Consider the following 18,191-nt stretch of genomic DNA (forward strand, 5'->3'; position numbering starts at 1 on the left):
GGCTCTGGAGTTGCACCTCCTGATGTATAGTTCCTGCAGAGGGGCGAGTGAAGTTCCCATAGTGCGTTTGGCCGAACGCACTACTCTAGTATGTAGGAATATAGGTGGAAGGCGATGGTGGAAGGGCAAAGGGTGAAGTGGGACACAAGGAAGAACACTGAGTTAGAGAAGGTGGACAGCCAAGGATTGTTTCTCTGTAGAAAGGAACTGCAGATGCTGGTTTACACCGAAGGTAGTTACAAAGTGCTGGAGTAACTCAATGGGCCAGGGAACATCTCTGGAGAAAAAGGATGGGTGCCATGGGGAGGGAACTGGAGGTAGGAAAAGGCCACAACAAAGCAGGACTGACAACAAATGACCAAGGAAGGAGAGAGGGAATGCAGGGTTTATTTGAAATTAGAGAAATCATTGTTCATACAGCTGGGGTGTAGGCTGTCCAGGAGTAGTTTTCTATTTGGACCCATGGGTATTTATCGACTGGGAAGATATTCTGAAGCTCTTTCGCTGGTTGGAAATGTCAAAGACCTACGGGCATAGCTTTAGATTGAGAGGGGCAAAGTTTTAAGGATATGTGCAGGTCAGGTTTTTTTACACAGAGAGTCTTGGGTGCCTTGAGCCCGCTACCAGGGGCAGCGGTGGTGGAGGCAGATACGATAATGGTGTTTAAGAGCCTTAATATTGGCACATGGGTTTGCAAGGAATGGATGGATATAGATCATGTCAAGGCAGATGAGATTAGTTTATCTTGGCATCATGTTCAACACATGTCTGTGGGCCGAAGGGCGTGTTCCTATGCTATACTTTTCTATGTTCTATGGGAACAGTGCCTTCAAATTCCCTAAAGAGACATTAAGTGTTTAGTTTTTTGCCACTTGTACCAAGGTACTGTACACTTCGCAAAAAAACCCAACACTTTTGTTGTGTGCTAAGCAGTCAGCGGAAAGACTATACATGATTACAAACAAGCCTTACACAGTGTATAGATACAGGATAAAGGGAATCATATTTAGTACAAGATAAAGCCCAGTAGAGTCCGATAAAAGTTAGTCCGAGGGTCACCAATGAGGTAGATAGTAGTTCAGGACTGCTCTTGTTGTTGATAGGACGGTTCAGTTGCCTGATAATAGCTGGGAAGAAGCTGTTCCTGAAACTGGGAGTGTGCATTTTCACACTTCTGTACATAGAACATAGCACACTATTGTACAGAAACAGGCCCTCTGTTTCACATTGTCTGTGCCAAATATGCCAGGCTTAACAAATCTCACACATGATCAACATCTCTCCATGCTCCCTATATATATGTACTCATCTAAAAGCTGTTTAAATGTCACTGTCTATCTGTCACCACCACCAGCCTTGGCAGTGCGTTCCAGGCACCCACCACTTTCTATGTAAAAACCTACCCCATACATCTCCTTTAAATGATGTCCTCTCACCTTTAAGATATTTCCTCTAGCCTTTAACATTGCCACTCTGGGAGGAAGGTTCTGACTGTCTACCATATTTATGCCTCTCATGTTATATATTTATATAAGGTATCCCCTCCATCTCCAACGTTCCAGAGAAAACGATCCAAGTCTATGATTCATTTCTGATTAAATGTGATATGTCACATTGAGTCATAGAGTCATACAGCGTGGAAACAAGCCCTTGTGTCCACCTAGCCCACCCCAACCAACATGTCCCATCGACACTAGTCCCACCTGCCTGCGTTTGGGCCATATCCCTCCAAACCCGTTCCATCCATGTACCCGTCTAATTGTTTCTTAAACGTTGCAATAATCCCAGCCTCAACTACCTCCTGTCAACTCGTTCCATACACCCAGCACCCTTTGTGGAAAAAATTACCCCTCAGATTCCTATCAAGTCTTTCCACCTTCACCTTAAACCTATGTCCTCTGGTTCACGATTCTCTCTCCAGCAATGGCTACATCGACAGCTCAGTGCAAAAGGGAGGCTTGTCTGGAGTGACGGGGTGTCTAGGGCACACAGCAGTGGTGACCCAGCTCATCAGAAAAGCCAGGGAGAACAAGGAAAACCTGACAGTGCTCTGGCTTGACCTGGCCAACACCTACGGCTCCATCCCGCACAAGCTGATCTAGACAGTCATGGCCAAGCACCATGTGCTGGGCCAAGTGGCAGATCTCATCCTGGACTATTATAACCAGTTCAGCATGAGAGTCTCATGAAGGACAGTAACATCAGAGTGGCACAGACTGGAGGTTGGGATCATCACAGGCTGTACCATCTCTGTGATCCGTTTTGCCTTGGCGATGAACATGATCATCAAGTCTCCCTCGGAACATGGACCCGTTGCAGTTCGCATACCGTCAGAACAGATCCCCGGACAATGTGGTCTCCCAGGTTTTGCACACCGCTCTCTCTCATCTTGACAGCCAGAAGGGGGGCTACGCGAGGATGCTGTTCATAGACTTCAGTTCAGCCTTCAACACGATAGTCCCCACCAGACTGGCCGGGAAGCTACTGGAATTAGGGCTCAACACCCCCCTGTGTGCCTGGGCCCTGGACTTTCTCACCGCCAGGCCCCAGGTAGTCAAGATGGGAGGGAATACATCGAAGTCCCTCACCCTGAGCACAGGATCCCCCCAGGGTTGTGTCCTCAGCCCCCTATTGTACTCCCTGTACACACATGACTGTGTGGCTAGGTTCAGCTCCAACTCGATAATCAAGTTTGCTGATGACACAGTGGTGGTGGGCCTGATCTCAGACAATGATGAGAAGGCCTACCGGGAGGAGGTGGCTGATCTGGCACTCTGCTGCCAGGACAACAGCCTCCTCTTGAACATCAAAAAAACTAAGGAGCTGATCGTGGACTTTAGGAGGGCACATCATCCGAGGACGTACACTCCATTGAGGATAAATGCAATATATAATACAATACAATACAATTTTATTTGTCATTTGAACCTCATAGAGGTTCAAATGAAATGTTGTTTCTGCAGTCATACACACAAGAAAAAGACCCAAGACACAACACAATTTACACAGACATCCATCACAGCGCATCTCCTCCTCGCTGTGATGGAAGGCAAAAACTTATTGGGGAATGGGGATACTGTGGATAGGGTGAGCTGCTTTAAATACCTGGGAGTCCACATCTCTGAGGATATGACATGGACATCACACGTCGCAGCACTCGTGAGTAAGGCAAGGCAGCGCCTTTACCACCTCAGGCAATTGAGGAAATTCAGAGTGTCTCCGAGGATCCTCCAGTGCTTCTACTCAGCGGCTGTGGAAAGCATCTTGTCTGGAAATATTACAATCTGGTTTGGGAATTGCTCTGCCCAGGACAAGAAGGCTCTGCAGAGAGTAGTGCGTTCGGCTGAACGCACTATGGAAACTTCACTCGCCCCTCTGCAGGAACTATACATCAGGAGGTGCATCTCCAGAGCCAATAAGATAATAGGAGACCCCTTCCACCCCTGCAACGGACTGTTCCAGCTGCTACGGTTAGGCAAACGCCTCCGTTGCCATGCTGTGAGAACGGAGAGGTTGAGAAGGAGTTTCTTCCCAGAGGCCATTAGGACTGTAAACTCCTATCTCACCAGGGACTAACTTTACTGTACCATTCTACTGTTTTTTTTTAAAATTGCTGTTTTTTTCCCTTTTTCCTTCCGCCCACAATATTTAATATGTAAAATATGTGATTCTGTTCCATTATGTTTGTAATTTGGTTGGTTGGTTGTTTGTTTGTTTGTCTTTTTGCACAAAGTCCGCGAGCATTGCCACTTTTCATTTCTCTGCACATCTCGTATGTGTATGTGACCAATAAACTTGACTTGACTAGACTTGACTTGACTTGACTTGACTTGACTTGACATCCTGAGCTGCTGCCCAAAGGCTCTTGGACAGGGCCGGTACACATGGCATCACAACCAGGTTCTTAAACCCATTGCAGAAGCCATCAGCATGGGAATCAGCAGCTGCAGACGAGCACGCCCCACCACCCAGATGATCACCTTCATGAAGGCCGGAGTGCAGCTGCCAAAACCACATTGCCAGGAATACATCAGGAATCCTGGTGACTGCGCAGGACTGGCAGCTTTCCGTAGACCTGGTGAAATAGCTGAAGTTCCCACAGCGCATTGCCACGACCACCCTGAGGCCAGACATCCTCCTGGTCTCAGAGGCGACCAAAAACATTGTCTTGTTGGAACTGACAGTGCCGTGGGAGGACCGTCTGGAGGAGGCGCACGAGAGGAAGATGACCAAGTATGAAGAGCTGGTCATAGATTGCCGCAAGCAGGGCTGGAAGGCAAGGTGTATACCCATCGAGGTTTGCTGCAGAGGTTTTGCAGGGCAATCGCTCTACAAAGCCGTGAGTGTGCTGGGCATCAACGGAGTGGTGAAGAGAAAGGCCATCAAGAACACCACAGAGGCAGCGGAGAAGGCCTCAAGATGGCTCTGGATCAGGAGAGAAGGACCATGGGGAGGAGCGAATGCCACCTGAACACAAGTCGTGGTCTGATCAACCACGGCTGGGTCACCTGGGTGAGGGTGTCTGATGTTGAAAGACCCGAAACACCCAATGACCCCAGGTTACATCACTGATGATGTGTTCAGGAGCATCTATCGATGTATTTGTATCATGGTTCTCGATTCTTGAGTGGAAATATTGGTTTGGCTAACTAACTGCAGAAAGACAAAATGCCAGTTATAATTCATGTAAGCCGTCATAATTTGTGATGGGTACTACAATCTATAATTGGATCTAATTCCTCAGATCAGTGTTAGGGTGGAGTTTCATATCAGTTGACAAGGCATCTTTTCTCAATGCTTGGCTCACGTATTAATTCCTTTACGCTGTAATAAGGCGGGGCAGCAGTCATTGCAAACGCAAGTAGGCGTTTATTCAAGACACAGTATGTGGGAAGCTTATACTGCTGAAATGTACGAAACCTGTTATTGTAAACGTGGAATATGTTTGCTACAACAGCAAACAATGGTGACGATTGGAGTAGTTTAAACCGGAGACGTAATTAGACTAGAATTACAAATGTTCTGTACTTTGTGAATGTTGAATCTCCAAGAAAAAGGAATTAGTGGTGGCGTGGGGTATCTTTACAAGATCTCAGCATTCAGCACTAACTCTTTCCATCACAAAGATTCGGACATTCAGTCACAAAGAATATATTGTAAAATAAAACAGTTGCTCGCTTTCTTGGAAGAAACAAAAATGCTTCATGGATCATTATGCAGCAAACTTTGTGAGGAAGAATTCAGTACTGGATGTTTTTCTGAATGAGCCATATCAGGTAAGCAACAAAAGCAAAGAGTTTACTTTGATTTGGAGACAGTGTCAGATATGTTGAAATGAATATCTATATTACTAAAAGTCTGTTCTTGACCGGTTTTGGCCATCTGTGCTGCGATTTCAGAGAGAACGCCGCCACCTACGGCCGTCATTTTTGGCCACCTTGCTCAGAGCCCCCCTCTGCCGCATGTGTGCCAAGGATTTTTCCCGTCGATGAAAATTGACAGATATATTAATGTTTTTACAAAATTCCCCATTCTCTCTGCTGCCCCTTTTCCTCTCCCCCCTCTCTCTTTCTCCCCTCTTTTTCTCCCCCACCTCCCCTCCATCCCCTCCCCCCCCCCCCGACCCTCCCCTAAACCCCCCTCCCCTCCAGACACCCCACCCCCTTCCCTCCACCCTCCCTCCCCCTCCCTGCTTGGTCTAGTTGAGTGTAGAATTTGGGAGGTCATCTTGGAGTGCAGGTGCATAGTTCCTTGAAAGTGGTGTCACAAGTGGATAGGGTGCTCAAGGAAGCTTTCTGGCATTCATCAGTCAGAGTATTGAGTATAGAAGTAGGGAGGTGACACCACATTTAGAGTATTGGGAGAGGCTGAGCAGGCTAGGTCTCTATTTCATGGAGTACAGGAGGATGAGGAAAGGTTTATAGAGTACAAAATAATGGGGCATAGATCGGGTAAACACACAGTTATTTGCCCAGAGTAGGAGAATCGAGAACCAGAGAACATAAGTTTAAGGTGAAGGGGGAAAGATTTAATGGGAATCTGGTGGGGAACTTCTTTACAGAAGGGGTGATGGGTGTATGGAACAAGCTGCTGAAGGAGGTAGTTGAGCCAGGTACTATCGTAACATTTAAGAAACATTTAGGCAGGTGCATGGATAGGGTAGTTTTAGAGAAATATGGGCTAAATGCAGGCATGTGGGACTAGTGTTGATAGAACATGTTGGTGCAGGCTGGAGCAGGTTGGTCCGAAGGGACTGATAAATTAGTAGATGACTTACTGTATGAAATAGGAAAAATATGGAATATATTTCACTCCATTAACTATTGAGGAACTATTGAGGACACACACTTGCAAACCATAATTTCATGAGTGAAATGTCTTATTAGATTGCGAATAACAAGCCAAGAAAAAGCTTAATGGAAAGGCACATTTGTAATGGAAAAATACTTCAGGGGAGCTACAAAGACAATAGACAATAGGTGCAGGAGTAGGCCATTCAGCCCCTCGAGCCAGCATTCTTATATAAAACTCTTACAACTAATATTATAACAATATAATGCAAATAGATATAGGGGCAGCACAGTGGTACAGTAGCGGCCTTACAGCACCACAGACACAGGTTCGATTCTGACCACAGCTGCTGTCTGTGCGGAGTTTCGACATTCTCCCTGTGACTGCGTGGGTTTCCTACAGGTGCTCTGGTCTCCTCCCACATTTCAAAGACGTGCAGGTTTGTAGGTTGATTGGCATCAGTAAATTGCCCCAAGTGAGTAGGATAGAACTAATGTATGGGTGGTTGCTGGTCGGTACGGACCCGGTGGGCTGAAGGTCCTATTTCCATGTTGTATCTCTAAAACTAAAACTAAATATGATAAGGAATGGAAGGATTACTCAGAAATATATATATATATTTCTTGTGGTCAACAAGGAAATGATCGTTCTTAAATGAAAAATTTGCATCAATATTTGTAGAAGAGAAAAAAATGAAGGAAGTAGTTGTATAGATGAAACCACATTCCTGTGGTTCCTCATGCGCTAAATGAAAAGTATGGGTATGTCAAGAGATATATTCAGTGGTCATTTGAGAACGTTTTATACTTCTTATATCCTTTACATACTTCAAGATATCCCCAAATCTATTGGGCCTTTTAGACTTTATAATTTGGAGACACAATGTGGAATCAGGCTCTTTACCCCACCGAGTCCATGCCGGCAAGCGATCACCCCGAACCCTAGCACTATCCTACACACTTGGGACAATTTACCAAAGCCAATTAACGTACAGACCTGTACGTCTTTGGAGAGTGGGAGGAAACTGGAGCACCCTGAGAAAACCCACACAGTCACAGGGAGAACGTACAAACTCCATACAGACAGCACCCATAGTCAGGATCGAACCTGGGACTCTGGAGCTCTACCACTGCGCTACTGTGCCACCCTAAACAATAATCATTTCACCATCCTTCTTGTCAATTTTCAACAGCCCATTGATACTAATCCTACACTAAACTAATCCAATTTAATTCTCTCCAGGTTGTTATCAATTCCCCAGAAATGTTACCACTGCCTAATTAATTATTTTTGAAACAAGTTCTCTCTCTGAACACGTCCATTTCTCCACCTTGTTTCCCCTGACCACACGCCTAAACGAACTCTTTGACAAGGATGTCAAACATACCTGTAAAATTGAGTGGAACACAAAGTGTTGGAGTGACTCAGTGGGTCCAGCAGTATCTTTGGAGAACATGGATAGGCGATATTTCGGGTCAGGGTCCTTCTTCAGGCCAGTCTTCAGCCCCAATCCGAAAAGTCACCTATCCACGTCCTCCAGAGCTGCTGCCTGAGCCGTTGAGTTGCTCTGCCGCTTTGTGTTCTATGCAAGATTTCAGCATCTGTGTTTCCTTGTGCCTTCATTTCCATTGAGACAGTTGGGAGTTTAATCCAAGCAAGTGTGAAGTGTTGCGCTTTGGCAGGTTGAATGTAAGTAGAAGGTATATGGTTGACGTTATTGTTTCCATGCGGTGTCTTTAATTCCATATACATATACAATTTATTTTTAAATGATAAAATCGAACCTGCCTCCACCACTTCCACTGGAAGCTCATTCCACACCGCTACCACTCTCTGAGTAAAGAAGTTCCCCCTCATGTTACCCCTAAACTTCTGTCCCTTAATTCTGAAGTCATGTCCTCTTGTTTGAATCTTCCCTATTCTCAAAGGGAAAAGCTTGTCCACATCAACTGTCTATCCCTCTCATCATGTTAAGGACCTCTATCAAGTCCCCCCTTAACCTTCTGCGCTCCAGAGAATAAAGACCTAACTTATTCAACCTTTCTCTGTAACTTAGTTGTTGAAACCCAGGCAACATTCTAGTAAATCTCCTCTGTACTCTCTCTATTTTGTTGACATCCTTCCTATAATTAGGCGACCAAAATTGTACACCATACTCCAGAATTCGCCTCACCAATGCCTTGTACAATTTTAACATTACATCCCAGCTTCTATACTCAATGCTCTGATTATATGGTATGATTCAATGGCTATGGCATATGACAATAAAACATACTGTTGACTTTTAACTCCATTGAGGTGGTTGGCAAGTGATGTTTTCAGAGCTGATTAGGTCACTGTAACGTCAATAGTATGTAAAGAACACTCTTCTTAAAGCCTTTATTAAGTTCCTTATTATGCTGGGTTTACACTACATTTGCTGTCGATTCTGTTGATCAGAGGTGGTGACCCAAAGTCGTCATTTCCTCATTTGAGGTACATCCTTTCCATGCCTGAGAACATGCACCTGTTACACCACTGAATACATTAACCTTCTTTGCACAACTGAGTCTTGTTGACATATATTCTGTCAGATGATTCACAAACTTGAAAGCCTGCCAAAGTCAACCTCAACTTCAATGTTCCACTGCTTTAAGAATCAATACATGAATGCTGAACATGGGCGGCACAATGGCACAGCGGTAGAGTTGCTGCCTTGCAGCACCAGACCCGGGTTCGATCCTGACTTCGGGTACTGCCACTACAGGTTTGCATGTTAATAGACTTCGATAAGATTGTAAATTGTCCCTAGTTTGTAGCATCTTCTTCTTCTTGCGTATGACGTGCAAAACTTAAAGTTGTAGGACAACTTATTCTATTCGATCTGTTTGTTTGTGCACGTCGGGTTGATTGCATTAGTCGAAACGGGGTGGACCACATGAAGGTTGCAATCTCCCACCCCAGTAAGTGTACAGGGTGATTGCTGGTTGGCACGGACTCGGTGGGCAGAAGGGCCTTTTCCCACACTGTATCTCTGAAGAATATATCTACTGAAGCTCAGTCGGAATTTGATCTATGCTTTTTCCCTTTACCTTCCAGTTCATTTTAGTTTAATTTAGAGACTCGGCCTGAAACCAGGCCCTTTGGTCCACCGGGTCCGCTCTGACCATCGATCACTCATCCACGCTAGTTCTATGTTATCCCACTCCTACATCTATTCCCTACAAACTAGGGGCAATTTACAGAGGATCAAGTAACTTACAAACCCGTACATCTTTGGGATGTGGGAGGAAACAGAAGCATCTGGAGGAAACCCACGTGGTCACAGGGGGAATGTGCAAACTCCACACAGACAGCAGGTGAGATCAGAATTGAACCTGGTTCTCTGGCGCTGTGAGACAGCAGTTTGGCCAATTGCACCACTGTGCTGTCCCTCTTACCATCCTAATTCTTTCTTTTAACATCATAGTCTCCTAGAGTCATTAGGGTGGCACAGTGGTAGAGTTGCTGCCTCACAGCACCATAGACCCGCGTTCGATCCTGACTACTGGTGCTGTTTGTATGTTTTCCTGTGACTGCTTGGGGTTTCTCCAGCTGCTCTGATTTCCTCCCGTTCCAGACATTTTATAGGTTAATTGGTTTCTGTAAATTGCTCCTAGTGTGCAGGATGTGAAACTGGGATAACATAGAACTAGTGTACTGGGGATCAATGGTTGGCACAAACCATGTGGGCCGAAGGGTCTCTTTCCATGCTGTATCTAAACTAAACCAAACAGAAAAATGCTGCTCATTGCATCCAAGTAAAATTTATATGGATCATTCAAATTAGTCTCACTACCTACCTCATAGTCATACAGCATAAAAACAGACCCTTCGGTCCAACTTGCCCACACCAAGCAATGTCCCATCTACATTAGTCCCACCTGCCTGCATTTTGCCCATATTCCTCTAAACCTATCCTATCCATGTACCCATCTAAATGGTTCTTAAATGTTACGATAGTACCTAACTCAACCTCCTTTGCCACCGCTGGTAGCTCGTTCCATACACCCACCACCCTTTGTGTGAAAAAGTTACCCCTCAGGTTCCTATTAAATCTCCCCCCTCTCACCTTAAAACTATGCCCTACTAGATTCTAGATTCCCCTACTCTGGGCATGAGTCTCTGTGCGTCTACCCGATCTATTCCTCTCAGGATTTTGTACACCTCTAGAAGATCACCCCTCATCTGCAAATTATTTTCTCTCAATGCCGATGCAATTCCCTCTTGAAACCATTGATCGCATTTGTTCCTATATCCCTTGTGTTCAGCGAGTTTCAGATCATAGACGTGATCGGCGTAAAGATGTTTTCCCTCCCCTTCCTTGCTTCTCTTGCCCATTATTTTAAATCTATGTCCTTGGTTTATGTCCTCTTGATTTATGTCCTCGTGGGATCAGGTTTTTGCCAATTACTCTATCCAAGCCTGTCTCACTGAACTGTTTCCATCACATTAACATCGCTCCTTAAATAAGGAGACCAATTCTGTGCACATTAGTCCAAAAACAGTCACTCAAACACTTTATTTTGCTGAAACATAATCTCCTCACATCTGTAATCAATTCCCTTCGCTATAAAAGATCAATCTGCTACATTTTCTCATTAGTTAGATTATTTGTGAATATCCTTTCGTGAAGCATGGATGAAAATATCCAGATTTCTTTGCATCTCAGAACTCTACTGTCCCTCGCCGTTTAGCCGTTGAATCATGCAGCTGTACAGCAAAGGAATAGGCTCTTAGTCCCATGGGATCTGTGCCAACCATCATGCCTATACATTAAGATAGGCACAAAATGATGGAGTAACTCAGCGTGTCAGGCAGCATCTCTGGAGAAAAGGAATAGGTGACGTTTTGGTTCGAGACCCTTTTCATAACTCAATGCATTTGCCACATGGCTGGATGTCCTATGTATTTACCTTTGAGTCCAACTTTGAGTAAAACCAAACTGAATATTTAGAATTTCCATTCAATATTCAACAGTACATGGCACTACTCTTTACTTTGTATGTTCTGCCATGGCCTATCTTCACAAAATGCACCACAGCACACTTTTACCTAAGTCCATCTGCCATTCCTTCATCGACTTTCCCAGTTGATTCAAATCCTGGTGTAAAAGCACCCTTCCCCACCAAACACTGCACCACCAATTTGGGTGGAATCTTACTAATCACAACACTTACACAGATAATGTGATTTTTAAAAAAATGTTTTACTTTCCCTGCCAAAATGGACAAAAATTCACATTTGACCATGTTCGACACCATCCGGTTCACATTTATCTTTGCCTGGACATTTTTGAGCAACTTAATATCCTCTTCACAACTTATTTTCCTACCGAGGTTTGAGTTTCTGATCCGGTAACAGTCCGTTTATGTAAAATGTAAGTTTAAAAAAATATAATCCAAATCAAGAGATATTCTGAGTCAAAGTGTTGGTGTAACTCAGCAGATGAGGCAGCATATTTGGCCCATATACCTCTAATCCTATCCTATTCATGTACCTGTCTAAATGTTTCTTAAACATTGTGATAGTACCTGTCTCAACTACCTCCTCCGGCAGCTCGTCCCATATACATGGCACCCTTTATGTAAAAAGGTTACCCAAGATTCCTATCAAATCTTTCCCCCCTCACCTTAAACCTATGTCCCCTGGTTCTTGATTCCCCTACTCTGGGTAAAGGACTCCGTGCATTTACCCTGTCTATTCCTCTCATGATCTTATACACTCCTCTCATATTAAACATGATCATGTTCGGTAGGTTCGTAAACTATCCTTAAACCAAGCACCCTTACCACTCTAGTAACCGCCTCTGGTGATATCCCTTCCCGTGTTTGAGGGTTGTCTCCACCGGACTCTGCCCCTCAATGTGCCACGGGTGGAGGACCTTAGACTGTGACGCAATTCTTTTTCAATACCGCTTGTGACAGTCCTTTGGGAAATATAAGTCCAATCGTCAACATTTGTCTATAAAGCAACCCAACAAACATAATGACTTTGAAAAGAATGGGCCTTTTGACTGGTAAATAAAGCTGTGTCAACAAACCAGGCCTGTGGTTTCTTCTTCTCCCACAGGTGATACACGTATTAGTTGCAGAATATACGTAATGGGCAAAAAAACAGAAATCACAATTACTCGTATCATAAATTTGAAGACATTTATAACATGCATTAGATCCAATTCCTTTACACCACATGGACCATTGACTTCAACCTTATGTAAACATGACTGTCTACTTTACTTATGACATTGGCTAAGTAACAGTGTCAGTTAGCGGGCATCATGGTGGCGCAGCGGAAGAGTTGCTGCCTTACAGTGCCAGAATCCTGAGTCTGATCCTGACTATGGGTAATGTCTGTACGGAGTATGTACATTCTCCCTGTGACCACATGGGTTTTCCCCGGTTGCTCCAGTTTCCTCCCATGTGCAGGTTTGTATGTTAATTGGCTACAGATTGTAAATTGTCCCTAGTATGCAGGATAGCGTTAGTGTATGAGGATCGCTGGTTGACATGGGCTCGGTGGGCCGATGGGCATGTTTCCACGTTGTATCTCTGTATCTATACTAGAGTCGCTGAGAACGGAGCGAGAAGCAAATATGGACCATGTCAGTTTACCATCTGCCAGGATTATTTATTATACGTAGGTATTGATTCATGCTAAATATTGCCTTGAACCATTTCCTGGCAAATATTTGCACGAGAAATAAAATACTTTTCTATTTTGGGCTTTTACGTTTCTGTAAATCAATCAAGGATCAAGCCCCAAATAACAATCTCATCAAACTATACTCACTAAAGAATCTACACGTCAGCTTTATAATGTCTCCAAAACGGTCGCTTTTGTTTCCCCAGTTAGGGAGATATTTGTGTCCAATGTCCAAGGTGAGCTGAGATGTTGCTGATAATGGACTTTGAGAAGTCAAATTCTGATGACATATAGAGAAATGGCAGAAAATTAGGAGTGTTGATGTACAGAGAGATCTTAAGATGCAAGTACCTAGCTTGTCTGAACTGGCAATAGTAGTGGGTTGGGTCGTGCAAAAGGCTTTGGTTGTATTTGTCTTCACAGGTCAAAGCATTGAATACAAGAGTTAGGACGTAATCACGCAATCGTACAAAACATTTGGTTCAGTGGTTGAACGGTGCTTTTATTTCCACATGTGGAAATGCACAATTAAATTATTTTCTTGCATACAGCCCAGTAGAGTTTCCCATACCTAAGCACATAGACCACTGATACCACATGCGAGAGGTGCTGTGTTTTGGCACCATTCTCAAAGTCCAGTCTGAGCTCTAGATATTATGAGCCGTGCCCAATCCAATGGTTCTTTTTTGTCATGTGAGTACTACACATTGACATTTTTGCACCGTTGCCATATTTTGGCACCATTTGCAAAAGAAAAAGAGAATGTCCAAAGTCCGGTCCACTTGCTGGATGTACTGGAGTGGATATCTGGAATACGCTACGAGAGGAGGTAGTAGTGGCAGATCGAATTACAACATGTAATGGGTGTTCGGACAGGCATTGAGTTGTACAATCCCATAATTCTCTGCAACAATAACATTGTAGGGATATTATGAATGCCGCCATCTTGAAGTTTAGCCAGGGGATATGAGGTCCAAATTCCACCATAACAGCTGTCAAATATTTTGTACGGACGGGGCGTCAAAGAACTAGAATGTGAAGAAGTGGAAGCCAAGATACCAACGGAAACGACGCCAAAAAGCCAAATAACCACACATAATGCCGGAGTAACTCAGCCAAGACAGGCAGCATCCCCGGAGGGAAGGAATGGGTGACGTTTCAGGTCGAGACCCTTCTTCAGACTGAACTGAACTCTCGTCGGTGAGAGTACTTGTGAATGTCTGAAGAAGGGTCTCCACACGAAACATCACCTATTCCTTCTATCCAGAGGTGCTGCCTTTACCGCTGAGTTACTCCAGCTTTTTGTGTCTATCTTCAATTTCAGAGTTAAATAAAAAACACAGAGTGCTGGAGGAACTCAGCAGGCTAGGCGGCATCTGTGGAGGGAATGGATTAGGAGTTGTTTCGGGCCAGGGTTCTTCTTCAATAGGAAGGAACTGCAGATGCAGTTGTCTTTGCAAAACGCCAAATTATTCCGAGAATGCCGAGAGAGAGAGAGATAGATAGAGAGATAGATAGATAGATAGATAGATAGATAGATAGATAGATAGATAGATAGATAGATAGATAGATGAGAAAGGGAGTGGGAGGGAGAAAGAGGGGGGAGAGAGAGAGAGAGAAAGAACGAGAGAGAGAGCGAGAGAGAGATAGAGAGAGATTTCAGCCTCTTAATCCCAATCACCGTGGTAGATCAACGCTTACAAAAATAATCCACTCTATGATCTTTGCAGTCCAAAAGCAGTGAAGGAGAATTAAAAATCACCCCACCCTCCCTTCTCCCCCGGCCAGTGGTGTGATGGACGCGGAGTTCTGGACCAAACACTGCCAAGGTCTCGGACAAATCCCGTCCCCTGAGACGTCGTGTCTGTTATTTGGCTTTGTTTCGGCGTAGTTTCCGCTCGGTATCTTGGCTTCCACTTCTTCGCTTCGGCTTCTCGTTCTTCAACGCCCTGTCCGGGTACCGTCAAATATAAATTCAAATGAATGAACTAAACATGATTTTAAAATGAAATGCAGATGTGTAAACAGAGTGGTGGTTCTTTTTTCAATTTATTCAGTAACATCCTCGGGTAGAGATAATTTATCCTTTGCAAGTCTGGCCTTCACTTCCGTTTTAGTATTATGCGTTTTATTGTTAATTGCCTGCTAAGGACTTGGAAGGATGGGCAGTGAATTTTGGACTTGCTCGTACCACCCACATGCCACCAGTATTGCGTGCAGTTCTGGTTGCCCCATGATGGGAAGGATGTGTAGACTTTGGAAATGGTGCAGAGGAGGTTTACTGGAATGATTCCTGGATTAAGAGGTATTAGCAACAGTGGAAGGGGTGGCACAGTGGTGCAGCAGTGGAGTTGCTGCCTTACAGTGCCAGAGACCCGAATTGATCCTGACTACAGGTGCTAGCTGTCCGAGTTCGCACATTCGCTCTGTGAGGGAAGAAGGTGTTCCTGAACATGGACATTACAGTTTTCAGGCTTCCGTGCCTTTTTCACGATGGCAGGAGTAAAATGAGTGTGTGGCCAGGGTGGTTTGGAACTCTGATGATGCTGGCTGCCTCTTTAAGGCAGCAATTCCTGTAAATCCCTTCGATGGTGGGGAGGTCAGAACCCGTGATGGACTGGTCAGTATTTTTCACTTTTTTGCAGTCTTCTTCTCTCCTGGGCATTCAAGTTGCTGAAACAGGCCGTGATGCAACCAGTCAATATGCTCTCTACTGTGTACCTGTAGAAGTTCAAGAGGTCAGGCAATATCTCCGGAGAACATGGATAGGGACGTTTCAGTTCGGGACCCTTCTTCAGACTGACTCAAAATGTCTCATCCATTTTCTCCAGTGATGCTGCCTGACCCATTGAATTACTCCAGCACTTAGTGTGTCCTTTTTTGTAAACCAGCATCTGCAGTTCCTTGTTTCTTAAGCTGCATTGAGCTTTGAATATATGATCAGTGAGTTAGTACAGGTAAACAATCTGGTGTGTGTTCACCACTAATGCATTTGTGCCATAAACCCATATTAGTAACTAAGTGCAACTAACAATGTGTTCCAGGCGCCATTCTTTGACTGATGAGGTTTGGAGATTCAACAAATGGGTTATGAAATATTGTTGCAGGTCGGCAGAGTACACAGCTAAATACCTCTGCAAATTCTGCATGCTATTGATAAGCACTGAACTCAGTTTCAATCTGAAGTGAATATAAACTAAATATATACTTGCTCGGACTGGTGAATACAAACATCATAGGCAGGATGTTATGTAAAAATATTACCATGGAAATGAAACAAACAACTCAATTGGTTGGTCTTTATTTTGGCCTTAATGCAGTGTGTGCAATAAGAGGGTTGAAAAGTTAAATCAATTGTTTCATCCATTATATGTGGCACAGTGTTGCAGCTGATAGAGCCGGAAGGGAGAGTGGACGCTGGCGCGCTTTAGCTGCCGCTGCTCTCTCTTCACATTGTGTTTTTTTATTTTTTTGATTTTGTGTCTTTGGAGCGATTTCTATCTTTAAATTGTATATTTTTCTCTGACTATATGTTTTTTTCTCTTCTGTTAATCTTTGTAAGGTGTCCTTGAGATTTGAAAGACGCCCGAAAATAAAATGTATTATTATTTATTATTATAGAGCCGCTTTCTCACAGCGCAGGAGACCCGGGTTTGATCCTGACCTCAGGTGCTGTCAGTGCAGAGTTTGCATGCTCTCCCTGTAACCGCGTGGATTTTCTCCAGGTCCTCCGGTTTCCTCCCGCATCCCAAAGACGTGGAGTTTGTCGGTGCATCCTGGAAGACAACCAGTGTCTGCTCGAAGTAGGTACCAAGCACTGGGTAGAAACAATGGAAGATAGTGACACTCAAATGGGGGTGGTTGGAGAAAGCATCCTGCTTGCCTGCTAGATTTTCACTTACTGTAACTGCAGGGAAAATGTTCCCGATGTTGGGGGAGTACAGAACCAGGGGTCACAGTTTAAGAATAAAGGGTAGGCCAGTTAGGACTGAGATGAGGACAAACATTCTTCAACAAGGGAGTTGTGAATCTGTGGAATTCTCTGCCACAGAAGGCAGTGGAAGCCAATTCACTAGATGTTTCAAGAGTTATATTTAGCTCTTGGGGCTCACAAAATCAAAGGATATGGGGAAAAAAAACAGGAAAGAGGTGTTCATTTTAGATAATCAGCCATGATCATATTGAATGGCAGTGCTGGCTCGAAGGTCCGAATAGCCTATTCCCGCACCTATTTTCTACGTTTCTATGCTTGAGTATATGGCAATAAAACTGGACCACTTGATTTTGAAGCATTCATGCACGGTGAAGGTATAAAGTATTCATCGAGTGATACAGTGTGAAAAGAGGCCCTTCGGCACAACTTGCCCACACCCGCCAACATGTCCCAGCTACACTACCTGCTTTTGGTCCATATCCTTCCAAACATGTCCTATCCATGTATCAGTCTAACTGTTTCTTAAATGTTGGGATAGTCCCTTCCTCAACTACCTCCCCAGGCAACTTCTTCCACACACCCACCACCCTTAAAAAGTTACCTCTTAAAAATACTTCAAACAAAAAACATTGAAATTATACTTCTACAATGCACTAAAACATACTTTTAAGACATCAAATTTCAATATATCCCTACCATGGGAGGGGGGAGACTGCCCTCCCACACCCTCCCCCTACTCTGTTGCTCCACTCCCTCACCGGATACCCCCAAGGCAAATGATCAGTGATCGCTCAGCCCCCCCCTCACTTTCAAAAACGCTCCATGGTCCCTGGTTCAGACAGAGAGCACAGCCAGATGTGAGCAGGGAACTGAGGCCAGTTGTCCGTGATGTCTGGAACTCAATGCTCAGCGCTTTGTGTATCGGAGTTGGCTAATGTTATTGATTTGTAATTAGCCTGATTTGTAATTAGTTGACAAAACCTTAATTTATTCATCTGGAATATACAGGGGTATGGGATAAGTGTAATATTAAAATGGCATGCAAGGTCTGTTACAACATACAGCCCCGATAACCCATTATTTCCTTCAGTTTAATATTGGAAAGGTAGCACTATTGTCGTTTGTCACTCAACTATTATGTTTGTTTACCTCATTGATTATTTCTAAAACCGCCCCCCCCCCTCCCTCCCCCCCACCAAATTCCTTTGACAGGTTGAATCAAAATGTCCCCAAACTCGTTGTTTTATTAATGAAACACGTAGATGAACATCCTCAAGGAGTGTAATCAGATGGAAACTGGTTC

General features: G+C 44.2%; 1 protein-coding gene across 1 annotated transcript in view; it reads left to right on the forward strand.

Annotated features, from left to right (window-relative positions):
• The window catches only part of LOC129699608 (muscarinic acetylcholine receptor M3-like), a 174,233-nt gene that overhangs the window by 128,843 nt on the left and 27,199 nt on the right, over positions 1 to 18,191 (forward strand). Inside the window, 1 exon segment of the mRNA XM_055639561.1 lies at positions 16,576 to 16,757. The gene's annotated coding sequence lies outside the window, so the exon portion shown is untranslated.

This window comes from Leucoraja erinacea, chromosome 8 (assembly GCF_028641065.1).
Source record: "Leucoraja erinacea ecotype New England chromosome 8, Leri_hhj_1, whole genome shotgun sequence".
NCBI lineage: Eukaryota > Metazoa > Chordata > Chondrichthyes > Rajiformes > Rajidae > Leucoraja > Leucoraja erinaceus.